The 14,006-nt window shown below is 46.7% G+C and overlaps 1 protein-coding gene across 1 annotated transcript in view; it reads left to right on the top strand.

Moving 5' to 3' along the window:
- MAF (MAF bZIP transcription factor) overlaps window positions 1-14,006 on the top strand; it is a 363,185-nt gene that overhangs the window by 137,094 nt on the left and 212,085 nt on the right.

The following is a 14,006-nucleotide window of genomic DNA, read 5'->3' as shown; positions in this document are numbered from 1 at the left end:
TGATGGCAGAATGGTGCTTTAATCTTCTCTCAAGACATAGGAGTCAGTAGGTGAGAAAGTATCCTAGTTGATAAACTTAAAAATTGTTGCCGGTTGCCATCTTAAGTTACATGGAACCCAATACCATGTGGCAGAGAGGAAAAGGTTTGACCAGGAAACGTGGTGAATATGATGCTGGCAGGAGAGAGATTGAGGTGGTCCCTAAGGGCACAGTTATTGCTAGAGTAGAGAACTCGGAATAAAGACAGACAAGGGCTTGGGTGAGAGTTGTAGTTACCATTTACTCATTGAGATTGAGTGCCAGTGAGACAGAGGTCTGAAAGGAGTCTCTCGTACTTTGATTTCAAGGAGAAGCTATTGAACGACCCTCTCCAGAGAAGGGATTTCTATGTCCTTCCTCTATCCCGAAGGCATCTGTCAACAGTGAGCTCCATAAATACAGTGAACGCTCATTAAGAAAAATAATAAATAATCCCCCACATCTCAAAGACTTGATGCACATTTTTTTTCTTGCTCATATAACAGATACCTCTTTTGGGTGGCTCTCCTCCAAGTATTGATTTAGGGGCCCAGGTTCTTTCCATCTTGTGGCTCTGCCATCTTTATTACGTGGTCCTAAGGAGGTTCTCTCTGTGTCAGCCAATCAGAGGAGGCACTAGCAGGGAGGATTTTATGGACCAGGTCTGGAAGTGGAGACTTTCAGCTCTGCTCACATCCATGTGTCCAGAGCTCAGTTGTATGACTGTGCTCCCTCCAAAGGAAGCTGAGAAATGAAGTCTAACTGCCCTGGTCAAAGAAGCGGCAGATACGATCATCAGCTAGCAGTGTCTGCCACATTTCTGGAATCTCCAAAAACATATATTCTTAGAAAATAATAGGGTAAATATTGTTGCAAAAATATCATGAAGTGTTTGCAAACTCTTTTTTTTAAAGAAATCCCTTTTATTTAGCACATTAGAGTATGATTGCTTTACAATGTTGTTTTAGTTTCTGCTGTATAACAAAGTGAATCAGCTGTACGTATACATATATCCCCATATCTCCTCCGTCTTGCATCTCCCTCCCACCCTCCCTATCCCACTCCTCTAGGTGGTCACAAAGCACGGAGCTGATCTCCCTGTGCTATGCGGCTGCTTCCCACTAGCTATCTATTTTACGTTTGGTAGTGTATATATGTCCATGCCACTCTCTCACTTTGTCCCAGCTTACCCTTCCCCCTCCCCATGTCCTCAAGTCCATTCTCTCTGTCTGCGTCTTTATTCCTGTCCTGCCCCTAGGTTCTTCAGAACCTTTTTTTTTTTCTTTAGATTCCATATATATGTGTTAGCATACAGTATTTGTTTTTCTCTTTCTGACTTACTTCACTCTGTATGACAGTCTCTAGGTCCATCCACCTTACTACAAATAACTCAATTTCGTAAAGAAATCCCTTTTAGACTCCTGTGTTTGCATGCAAACAGTGGAAATTGTTTTAATTTGTGGGATGTTCCATGGTGCTGTAGTTCATCAGTTTTATTCATATTCATATAGAATTCTCTCTGAACTGCATATATAATTAAGCCACAGGTAGAATGTGTGCACCCTTAGCGAACCTGTAGACAATACAGCAATGGATAAGAAAGAAATGGAGAGTTCACTCATTGTTTAACCTGTGATAATAGCTGGTTTTATTTCCATCTACTCCTTTTCCTCCCTGTAAAGTTTTCTACTGTCTCAAGGGTCAGTAAACTTTTTCTGAAAAAGGCCAGATAGAAAATACTTTAGGCTTTGCAGGCTCACTGCCCAGAAGCAGCCATGGGACACGTGTACACAAATAAATGTGGCTGTGTTCCAGTCAAACTTTATTCACAAAAGTAGGAGGGGGACTTGGTTTGGCCTGAGGGCCAGTGCGCCAAGCCCTGTAGCGTAATACGGATATAGAGTGCGTATACAGAGCACCGAGAGGCCTGCACACATGCAGCGCTTGGTAAATCGTAATCTGCTCTACTTAGCTTGAAATGCATACAATTCTGTGACTTCAAGTCATTGAAAACGCAGTGGGTTCAGTGGGTTTAGAGAGGGATAGCAAAAGTCTAGAAGCATAGACCTTAAGCAGTAAAAGATGTTTATAAGCATAGAAGCCTTGGGGAGAGGGGATATTTTTACTTATGTCTTTATTTCCTCCCCAGTCGTTTGGATGTTTTTTTTTTCAATGAGCATATTTTCCTATTGTAATAAAAAAAAAAAAGGTTACTTTAAATGTATGTATGTCCAACTTTTTGCTGACTCAGAAAAGAATGGTGCATTTTCATGCCGAACATGTGACTGGTTTTCATTTTCCGATAACCAGCTGCAGTTATGTTTCAGAATTGGAGCCTGAACCACAGAATACCACTGAAAGAGTCTGGACAGAGCCCGAAAGGCTTCGAGGAAGGCAAGGTCTCCGCTTCCTCTTTTGACAGTTTAGCTGACCGAGACACTGATAAAGGGGAAGAAGAGTGGTCTTTGAGGATTTCCTCTGGTTCCTCTGCTGTCACCCTGCTCAGGTCCTGGAGTGATCTCATCAGCTTCGTGTGGACAGGCAGGGTCCCTGTGCTGGTACACAGTAGACACTTATCAGTGCTTTACTACACGCATTACCTAACCCTCATTCCCAGTGAGTAGCCCAGTCGCTGGCATGTATTACACACTCGTTAAATGACTACGTACTGGATTTAATTGGAAGGATGCAGCAAACTGAAGGTAGTGGATAGCATTGTATTTACAGGCCAGGTTGCCTTATTCCTGTCTGAGTTCTGGGGATGCTGCGTTCCCTACTAGAGTTACAATAAAGAGACACATTTCACGAGACTTTAGGACTCTTGCTGTGATAGGTAAGATTAGCTTGTGTCAGGTGACATGATTAACCTAAATGAACCCGAGACAGCATCCCGTGAACATGATCAGGAAGAAAAGGAGATATCAGTGTCTATTGTCTGCTCTGGTGATAAACAGGGTTTTTCATCAAGATTCCTTCTCATTTATTAGGTGCTGCCTGGTACTTTTCCAGAATAGAGAAAATGTAAAACTTTAAACGCGTCTGCATTTTTTTTCCCCCCCCGATTTCAGTTTTTATCAGCTCCTGGTTTCTCTCTTAATTTCTCCACGGAGTGAGGTTCTGATTACTATCCATCTACCCAGATGTCAGTCAGATATCACCCTTTCTTTGTTAAAATAGGAATATAAAAGCCGGCCAAAACGACAGCCTTACAGAAACCACATTATAACACAACAGCTTTGTTTGGACTTTAGGACAATTGTAGAAATCATTAGAGAATATCTTCTTTAGGGATTCAGCGTGCTGTTCTCCACTAGATTATTATCAGAACAGGGTTAAAGAAAAGAAAAAAACCCTCGTTATTATTTGAATCAGTTTACAGCCACTCATGAGTTACAAGCTCACACCCGAAGGGGTATTTTCAGCTTAATGGAAACAATTCATCAAACACTTCGAATCCTTTACCAGAGTCTACGTTGATAGATGGACACTTCTTTAATGCAGGTACATTTTGCGGCAGCCCGTTTCACACAAGTTAGCATCTGTTAAAAAGTAAAGCCGTTAAAAGACACTTTCTGTCTAATAAGGGAACAGTGCAAATGGCCTAAAAATCACAGTTTTAGAAATTGTGCTAAAATGATGGTGATGGGAACGCAAGTGGGCATATTTGTTTTGAAGCAACACTTTCCTGGTCTGCTCCGGGTTTAACCCGCTGAGGTGACACGTTGATTCTCAGGGAGAGCTGATATTAATGGAAAGTAACACTCTTGGCATTGACTGCGTAATAATAAGGGAATCGTGTGGAAACAGGAACATGTGTTTCCCCCAAGGTTTTCGGTGTTGTTGAAGAGAAGAGCAGTCGTTTAAGATACGGTTATGAATCCCGAGCTCTTCTGAAAAGAGATAGCAGCCCACCTTAAGAGAGAAAGTTAAAATCTTAAAACGTTGAAAGCCCATAAGCATGCATGGCCACTGCTGAGACTTCTCTGGGGGAAGGAGAAGAAAAGGGGTTGAGATCTAATCTTGGACATCTAAAGATGTCCTGGGGTAAATTATAGCTCATTAGTGCCGGGAGGGAGCTTAGAATTCATCTTGTCCAGCTACCTCTCTTTTACAGATGGAGAAACCGAGTCCCAGTAAAACAGTAACTTCTCAGAGGCCACTCAGTGGAAGGGGGTGGTCCAGGTCCGCCTCCGCCTGCATCTGTCCTGGGCTGGTTTGGCCCTGGGCTGTAGCATTCTGCCTTGCACGTGGTCATTGCTTAATAAACGTTTGTCGCACGCTCGTGTGAAGACGTGCTCTTTTTAACTCCTCCAGAATGAGTTGAAGGTAGGAGGTAGAACTCAGAAAGTCGGGTGGAATGACTTGGCAGGACCAGGCAGCATTTTTGAGCAGCTGGCACTCTAGCCGGGACAATGACAAGGAGCCACGGTATCTCAGCCAGGGCTGGGGGTGGACTGCCCTCGGCGATGATGTCTTGGGGAGGGCGGCTGCTTGGCCAGGAGGCCCCCAGATGTGCTTGAGATTCACACTGGGAGTTCAGGCTGCCATTGGGGCTTCCCAGGCACAGTTTGCAGCAGCTGAAGGTTGGGGAGGCAGGTGGGAATTCAAAACCTCCCTGGGCCCCTTGCCAGCTCCATGTCTTGCCTTGTCCTGCGACTCTCAGCACGTTACATGTCCTCCCAAAGCCTCGCTCTACCTCTCGCTCTAAATATGAAGTAACCCCGACCTCAGAGCCTCACTTTGAGGGCTGTGTGATCATGTAGGGGGCTCAACGAATATCTGTTTCGGTGAATTCACTTCATTTTAGAGAGGATTTGTTGGCTTTGTTGAAAATTCTGGTCCTGAATGAACTATTCGTGCTTTTTTTAAGGAACAGAAAAGCAGAAAGTTTTATGATATTTTGTTTAGATCAACTTGTTTGACTCTTGAGAATTTTCCGATTGGATCATGTATAACGTTCGGCTGGATTTGAGAAGCCCCGGGTTATGGTTATGGGGCTTCTAGATGTTATGGAAGGTTCTAGATGTCCAAGCAGCCAACTCGGTCCCACTGCTCGTAACACCCCCCACACACACACCCCCGGTCGTCTTTGCAGTTCACTGGCCACGACACTGTTGCAACCAGATTGTCGTTCAATGAGAGCGAAATCCTTGCCTTGGAAGCTTCTCTTCTCTCGGGCAGTTCCTCCTGCCTGCGTCTTGCAAGGCAGGTGCAAAGGGCACTTCTCTTAGCCCTGCCTCTCACCGTGTTCCCCTCTAGAGCAGGTCACCAACTGTCACGAACTGTCATTTATTTCTTCTGTCTTTTTGAGGCTGGTTTTTCTCAAAATAAAAGCTAACCCACTCCTTAAAATCTGGCATAATCTTACCCACAGCCTCGCCAAAGACAACCATGGTCGTCGCTGTGTGTTTCCATTACCTGTTTTTGTGTATGTGAGTAGCGAGCACCCTGCAGACATCATTTCGAATGCACCCACTATGTAATATTGAGCTTTTCCCCCACGTTGCTGTAAACGCTTCCTAAGCCCATCTTCGTTTCTTGAAGGTAGCATTTAGAGCCACGGACAGTGCCTTCAATCCCTTGAATCTATAATAGGGCGTTTACTATGACAAAGCATTTCCAAACCTTTCTCTCTTTCACCATCATAACACTGTAAGTTTAGTATGGGGGGAATGTAATTTGTCACCCAAACAGGATCACTTCTGGAGGTGAAAGGGTGCTATTAATAAGCATGCCAGGGCAACAGGTGTGACCTGGGGCTGTCCTGGCCAAACGGAGACGTGGTCACCCCGGCTAGGCAAGACCGGAGCCATTTCAGGTTACTGATGAAGAAACACAGAGGGTAAGTGTTCAGAGACGCAGCTAGTAAGTGGCAATGCTGATCTCAGAACCCAGGACTTCGGGCTCCTAATCTGGTGTTTTATAAACCGTACCCCAGTGCAACTCTGCCGGATCTGCACAGCTTTGTAAATATCCTTAGAGAGACACACCCTGGTGTTTATCAAACAGATAACATAAAATAATATCTCTCTCGGTCTCCTCCTTTCTTTCTTTCCTTTCTCTCTCCTTCCCTCCCTCCCTCCTTTTTTCTTTCTTTCTCTCTTTTTTCTATTTCTTTTGGACCTCCAAGCCAGGTTCCTGGTATTTCGTGGAAAAGGCGTTGTCTAAAGAGAGGTGTACTATCGGGGATTAAATGCCCCTTTAATAAAAGTCAGTGCCTGATGTATTGTTTTTATTAAGGATGATCTGCTCGGGAGAATGGTCTTATGTACTTGCCTTAGTGTCTTATAAGGCTAAAAGCTGATCTGAAATAACATCCCCAATATACCACAATCAAAACATTTAAGGAGCAATTACCATAAAAGGGACTAAGGGAATTGGACTATTTCAAAACCACCTCTTGTATCCGGCAGGGATGAGGGAGAGTCTGACGGACCCTCGTCCTTTGCCACCCATCAGTCCACAAAGACCGTTCTGTACACCTTTCCGTCTTCTTCCCTGACTCAGTGGAAGGATATTCTGCCTCAGGGTCTGCAGGTGCCCCTGGCAGTGGCATGTGGTGGTGAAGGGTCCAAGAGGGGTGCGTGTGCGTCTTGGGTTAGAGCTCGGGTTCTGGATTTAGCCTTCTAAGGGTTCTGAATCCCAGCTGAGCCACCAGCTCCGTGTTTCTGGACATGCTGTATTCCCTAAGCCTTTGGTCTACTCGTCCGTAAAAAGAGTCGCTGTGAAAAGTGCGAGGAAAAATAAATGTAATTACCATTTCTTTTTTTCTGGGTGAGAACATTTAAGATTTACCCTCGTAACAACTTTCACGTATATACTACAATATTGTTAACTGTTTTACGAGGTGATGGAGGTGTTAGCTAATACTGTATCTACGTGTATCAAATTAACATGTTGCGCCCCCTAACGTAACACAATGTTACATGTCAGCTATATGTCAATAAAGCTGGAAAAAGAGAAGGAAAAACAAATAGTGCTTCCCACAGGAACTATACATTAAAAAAACCCAGATCCATATGTAGTTTGGACATGCTGTTTTTATCACCATTATGCATTTTTGCCGGGAACTGAACTACCCTCCCACAGACAGACACCAGCCATGGTGTTTCTATCTGGGGCTGTTCTTTCAAAGGTTCCCCCAAATGTCAGTTCTCTTGGCCTGGGCTCTGCAAGTGGCAGGTGTGATTCATCAATGAAGTCAATCTGGGATTTCCAATGGACTCTGAAACGAGTTGCTCTGATAAGCGAAGATTACATGAGCTGGGCAGTAATCTGCCAAAGTCCCTCAAAGCAGCGTTCCATGCCTTCTCAGCGGAGCCTGCGTCCAAGAAGCAGCGCTCTGGCTTTGGTGTCTGAGGGATAGGGCTGCTGTCTCAGAATTTCCAGTGGTCCACTAAGCATGCTGATATCCTCCCCCAATCGGCCCAAATCTTCCCACAAAAATCTTCTGACCTTCGGTAAAGAGGACCCGGGCTCCTCCTCTTTGTCAGATGCTTTGCCCTTACACTGCCTTACGTAATTCTCAGTACAGCCCTTTAAGACGCATTCAGTGATCCCTCCTCTCCCCTTGTTTTCATTATAAGGAAACTGAGGCTCAGCTGAAGAACTTGCCCGAGGTTATCCACTTGCTAAGCAGAAAGCCATCCTTTGAAACGGAATCAGCCTGACAGTGAAAATCCATGTTATTTTTCCTTCATATTTTAATTTTCAGTATCAAAGTAATATATGTACGTCGTAAAAAAAAATGTTGAAAGCCGAGCAAAAGTATAAAGAAGGAAGTAAAAATTATCCAGACTTCTAGTCTTAATCGGTATTTTCATTTTGCTATAAATCTTCTCCTGTTTTTTTCCGCTGGGGCTCCGTGTGTATGTGTGTCTGTACATGCAGTAATGATACTAAAGAGGGATTTTACTGTGTATCGCAGTAAAATTTGATTTTGTTCTTCTCATTGAATATTCTCCTTTGAATTTTTCTACATTAACCATTATTAAATAATCTTTAAAAAACAAGGGCTTAACAAGCTGTATATAACATTTCTTCACACACACTTGTGTGTAGATACATATATATCAATCACAGTTAATTATTCCTTTCTATCTTCAGAAATTTTGCTTGCTTCTCGTATTTTTAAATCATAAATAGCACTTAGACGAACATCTCTGTTTAAAAAAAAAAAACCTGATAGCAGCAGGTGGTTTTCTATCTGTTGTTGAGTGTCTTCCATGTGTCTGTACCCTGTTACCTGCATCATTTAATCCTCATAGTAACCGCATGAGATAGGTGTTAGTAGTACCATTTTACTGACGAAAAAGCAGAGGCTTAAAGAGGTGAAATACATCATCCAGACAGACGCAGAAAACTTGTGACAGAGGGAGAGTCAGATGCAAGACTTGCTGAAGGTCAAGTCTGTATCCCCTGCTGCACAGCTTCCCATCAGAGCCATGTTTGTTTCTCATATGAGCCTGGAACAGGCCTTGCTCTCCAGTTTTTGGTATCAGTGACTGAATTGACCTCCATGAAACATCCCCTTCCTCCAGACACGTGCAAAGTGCCTCATTTCTCAGCCGTTTCGCTGCCCCCTGGGATGCCCAGGCTCAAACCACCCCATCTGGCTGCCCCCCAGCTCAAAAATCCCCTGGACCATGGGACTGGGATATGGCCCAGCCAGCCACCTGGGTTCACACAGTGGTAGGTGGCAGGGAAAGTGATGGACGTGAAGCATGTGTGTTTGGCGGAATTGGGGTAAGGCGGGGATGACTCTTTTAAGGTTCCTCCCCAAAGAAATCTGCCATCTCTGAAGTTGCGGCGAGTGTCTCAGTTTAAGGATTTTCCCAGCAGGAAGCAAAGTGACTCCCTCCCTGTCAACTTAGACACCAAGGAGAGAGGCCGGAGAGCATCTCTGAGTTTTGCTTCTTAGCCCGACTGCCTTGGATCACAATCGTCTTTACTCGGAGAGAGCTCAGCACAATGGTCTTGCACTTGTCACCTCCCTCCTGTCCCGTGAGACTGTGTCCTTAATCCCCCGATCGGCATTCCCCAAAGACAAGGATTTCTATGACACCCCCGCTAGTCTTCTGTCCACACATGCTGCAGGCTGGGGACCGGATGCCTTATGCAAATTGACATGGATTAAGTCTCCCACTCTCTGATCTCCCACTGTGGCCAGGACCGGATTCCCCCAGGTCTCTCAGGTGAGGTTTTCCCTTTGGGGAAGCAGGCTTTCCCCTCTCAGCCCCTTTTGCGTTTCTTACTGCTTTTTGTGTTTCCAAGGCCTCTCTTCAGCCACACTGGCTATTGGGAGATGGAGTTTCTCGCATAAAATAGTATTCTCTGGCCCCCGCTCTTTATGAAGCTCTTTTGAAATCTTGCTTGGATTTTTTGGTCGCTTCCCAAACAATTTCAAGGATTATGTAATTGCTAATAACTTGGTCGTCTTCTTTCTCTTCAAAACTCCTTCGACTCCTGTTACTAGTTTCCTGGGGCTGCCGTCACAGACGACAGCACAAATCTGGTGGCTGAAAACAACAGAAATGTATTATCTCGCAATTCTGGGGACTAAAAGTCTGAAAGGAATGTGTGGGCAGGGCCACGGTCCCTCTGAAGGCTCTCGGGGAGACTTTATTTCATGCCTCTCTCCTAGTCTCTGGTGGCCGCTGGTATCCTTGGCTTCTCTTGTCTTGCGGCTGCCCTCCAATCTCAGTCTCCTCTTCATACTGCTTTCTTCTCCGGGTCCCTCTGTGTTGCTGTCTCCTCCTTTCTCTTATAAAGACACCAGTCGCTGCATGTAGGACCCACCTTAAATCCTGGATGCTTTCATCCCAAGATCCGTAACTAATTACACGTGCAAAGACCCTACTTCCAAGTATGTTTACATTCTGAAGCTCTCAGCAAGAATTTGGGGGAGATACTCGCAAACTCGTTTACAATTCCCTACATCTTCCTTCTTGCTATGAAAGGGAGCCAACTGTTGTTTTTCCTCTCCTCCCTCTCCATGCTGTAGTTTCATATAACTGATAATCCCACCACCCTTGGGACCAAGAAAGGGCCTTACAGATCATTCTAACCTAGAGCTGTCTAGTAGAACTTTGTGCAGTGATGGCAGTGTTCTAGATCAGTGCTGTTCAGTATGGGAGCCACTGGGCACACATGGCTCATTAGCACTTGAAACATGGCTAGTGCCACTGAGGGACTGGCTTGTTCATTGTGATCCATTTATGTTTACGTTTAATTAACCACAGGTGACTAGCGACTACCACTTTGGACAGCACAGGCCTGGTCCAACACTACTTCCTAAAGCTGAGAACCAGAGGCCCAGACTTGAACCATGAACACTTACAGTTGGTGGAACTCTCTTCAATTTCAGGACTCGGCCGACTCTGGCCCACTCCCTGCTTCGGATGGCTCATGAGTTTGGAATATTTTTCCATTATTAAATGGTTGATAGAACAATCAGAAGCAGGATAATTTTTTATGACCCGTGAAAATTACATGACCTTCAAATTTCGGTGTCCTGGATAAAGTTTTATTAGAACACAGCCACACCCATTCTTTGGCCCGTTGTCCGTGGCTGCTTTCCCGCTACTCCGGCAGAGTTGAGTAGTTGCCACGGCAAGTGTATGAGCCCCGGAACCAAAAATATTGACTACCTGGTCCTTTCCAGGAAGAGCTTGTGACTCCGGCTTTAAAGCAGTGAGTTTTGAACCTCTTATTCTCCATTTTTAACTGAAAAAAGATAGGAATTTGGGAGAAAGGGAAAAACATGTCCCCTTGCGACTGCCTGGCACAGGGGAAGTGTTTCATCAAGTTCAGAAATTGTATAGGAATGTCAAAAGCGCAACAGACCGACTGTTTACTTTGGGGTGGTTAAGTCACAAATCTTTTATTCCAATGGTGTGAGCATCTCACTTTTTAAAAATTGTTTTTCAAGATGGAGAATAAAAGGCTACCAGGTACTAGTCACCTGTGCTACACCTGTCAGCCACAGATATTGTAAATGTGCCGTATTTACAGCCAGGACAGAGATTCTGCAAAATGTACAGATGATTGACCCCACCCACGTAGGGACATAGATTTTAATTAACCCCTCCTTCTAAATTATGAGGGTGCTGAGCACGGTACAGTTCAGAATCACTACAGATGACGATTAGATCAGTGACAAGCATTGACTAAGGGCTGCCGTGAAGTGAACGTAGCCTGGGTGGGCGTGTAGGGCAGCTTTTTTCTTTCTGCTGCGGGTGTCTGTCTTTCCCACAAGAAAGGCCAGGATGCAAGTGAGTAGAAGTGATGGTGTCATGGGGACAGCATCCAATCTGCTTTAGTTAACATGTGAGAAAGAAAACAGCAACCCATATTCAAGCTCCCGCGTCTTAGCTGCTATCGTTAGACACGTGATTGCTTCGCACTGGGGACGGACACGTCTTGGTGGGACGTCTCCTGCATGCCCACTGCGTGCTCGGCCCCAGCAGTTTGAAGGTGGTCCTCCCAGCCCTTACACTCAAGCTGCCCACCTTCCAGCTCTGGGCACGGCTGAGGCCCGGGCTCACATCGCTCTGCTCCCAGGCAGCTCACGTGGGGCCCAAGGGGGCTGCCCACCTGGGCAGGGAGGGCCCCCTTGGCCGTTGTTCCTTCCTTATTATTCTTAGAAGCATTCCACCTATTGCTTCCTTCTCCATCCAGGTGGTACCATACAACTCAAGGGAAAGGAGAACTTGAATCATGTCCAAAGGGAAGGAATGTTGTAACTGGGGAAGTGGAAAGTAGAACTGAGCCCAAGGAATCTGGTTTTGACTGTGCCTTTCTGTTCCCCAGACTGTAAACAGAGACCTCGGTGAAGTGCCTGGTCTCCAAAGGGGGAGAGAGAACAAAGCAAAGCAAACAAACAGAACATGCAGTGTGTAGGGCACGGGGTTTGGTTCATTTTATTGCCTGTAATTAACACTTCAGCATCCATCTCTCTGGGTCCCCCCAGCTCTGTGCTTTCCATTCCCATGCCGGGGTCCGTGCTGGCACTCGCCCTGTTTGCTTTGCCATCTCCTGTCCTCTCTGTCTGTGACACTCCATGGTTTTGCATCATTGGACCAACTGGAAGAGGGCAGGCTAGATTTTTTTAGCGGGATACCACTCCCTGAAACTCAGTTTTCTTATCCAGACAATGACGAGAGTAGTAAACAATACCTATCCCACAGGGCGGGAGCGTCAGTTAAATAAGCGGGTACGTGTTAAGCTCCAGCTCAGTGCGCCGGCCATGGGGGTGGTTGATAAATGCCTCTTCGTGGTACATGGATGAATGGATGAACGAAGGCCGGGCCGGGGCAGCAAGTGAAGAGCCCTAGATGGGAGTGTGGAAAGCACAGACTCCACCCACTCTGCCAGCAGCATCTCTGAAACAGGGTGGGGTGTGGAGGCCTGAGGTCAAACCTCATCCTGCCTCTTTTCATTTATTTACCCATCTTGGGATTCCTCAACTACACGATGGGGACAATAATAGTACCTGCTTTCTGCGATCGTCCCAAAGATGAAGGGCGAGTGCATGTGGATCGTAACACAGTGCGGGTGTGTAGCACATGCTCAGTTAACACCAGCTACTAGGATCAATATGGCTAGTATTATTTTTTCTTAGCACCTCTTATTCTTATTAGCATCTCAGTGCCTCCCTGGAGGGCACATATTACCCAGGCTGCAGTGAGGGGGGATGCAGGGAGAAGGCTGACTTGTGTTCAGATTCCCATCCCTGCCTCCTTGCTGTGCAGCCTTAGGGATCTGATTTGCCTTCTCTGGTCTCCTTCCCATTGGCTCTTCCGTAAAATGGGAGACACAGTCCCGCCTGCGGGATTCTCGGGGAGATCAAGCGAGGACCGTCCACAAGAACCACTGACGCAGAGCCGGGGTTCAGTAAATGCCACTTGCCGTGGCCAGATCCTTACATAATCTTCCTCGGCCTCCTCAGCGCTGTTATCTCCCTGGCAGTGCCGCCAGGCCCTGCCTCTTTACCCACATGCCCCAGTTAATATTTCAGACGTCCAGAGTTTCTAATTGTGGCGAAGCCTGAGAGCCGCCTAATCCGCCCGTGTATTAACTGCTCTGCTTCCAAACGGGGGCCTCTGGACCCCGGACTGACACTTGCTGAGTTAATAACCACTCGATTCATTCCTTACGCTCTGTGCAAGAACCCTGTAAGCTGCGGGGCAGCAATAACTCGTGTACTTAGAAATGCCGGAGGGAACCTCCCCCCCTCACAAAGGGCCTGGGCGCTTGGCATGTGGGAACCCCCCGGTCCCCCGATGCCACAAGCCTCTGCTGTGCTCTAAAGCCCATTCACACCCGGCGTCTCCAAGAGACAAGGCTTCCACGGGATGGCATTCCAGCCCCAGAAACACACGCAGCAGAAGCCCTGGCTTCCCGGTGCCCCAGGCCGACTCCGGTCTCCACACCCAGGCCTCCTAGGAGCCCGGGCCAGCAGCCCCCACTGGGGCGGGAACCCCTGCCTGGCCTGCATCCTTTGTCCAGGGGAAGCAGAAGGGGAGGCTCCCCGTCCCTGCCCCCGGGGCCCTCCTTGCAGCCGAGGCAGAAGTTTCTATTCTAGGGGGGAAGGAAGTCCTGTGACTGAGCGGTGCCCGCAGCCTGCCTGCGATTTCTCTGGGCAGATGCAGCAGCTGGTGTGGGGTTTGGGGGAGGGTCTGGGCTCTGGAATCTTCAGGAGAGCCATAAGGGGTTTTCAGAAGGCAGGAGTTTGGGTGGCTGGGACGGTGGGTGTGCAGGGCCCCCCCTCTGGGTACATCCTCCGTCACGTCTGTCTCCCTCTCTGTAAAGTGTGACCCAAGGTCACATCAGTCCCTCTTTAAATGGAGTCAGAGACTTTCCTGAAGCATTTTGAATGGGGCACATGGCTTTGTCCAGCACCCCCAGATAATCCCAAACAGGCCACATGGTGGGTTTCCACCCTGGGGTCCTCTTGTTCCTGTGATGTCTGTCTTTTTTTTTTTTT

This window comes from Neophocaena asiaeorientalis, unplaced genomic scaffold, assembly GCF_003031525.2.
Source record: "Neophocaena asiaeorientalis asiaeorientalis breed wild unplaced genomic scaffold, Neophocaena_asiaeorientalis_V1.1 scaffold40, whole genome shotgun sequence".
NCBI lineage: Eukaryota > Metazoa > Chordata > Mammalia > Artiodactyla > Phocoenidae > Neophocaena > Neophocaena asiaeorientalis.
This window is presented reverse-complemented; position numbering and strand designations above follow the sequence as displayed.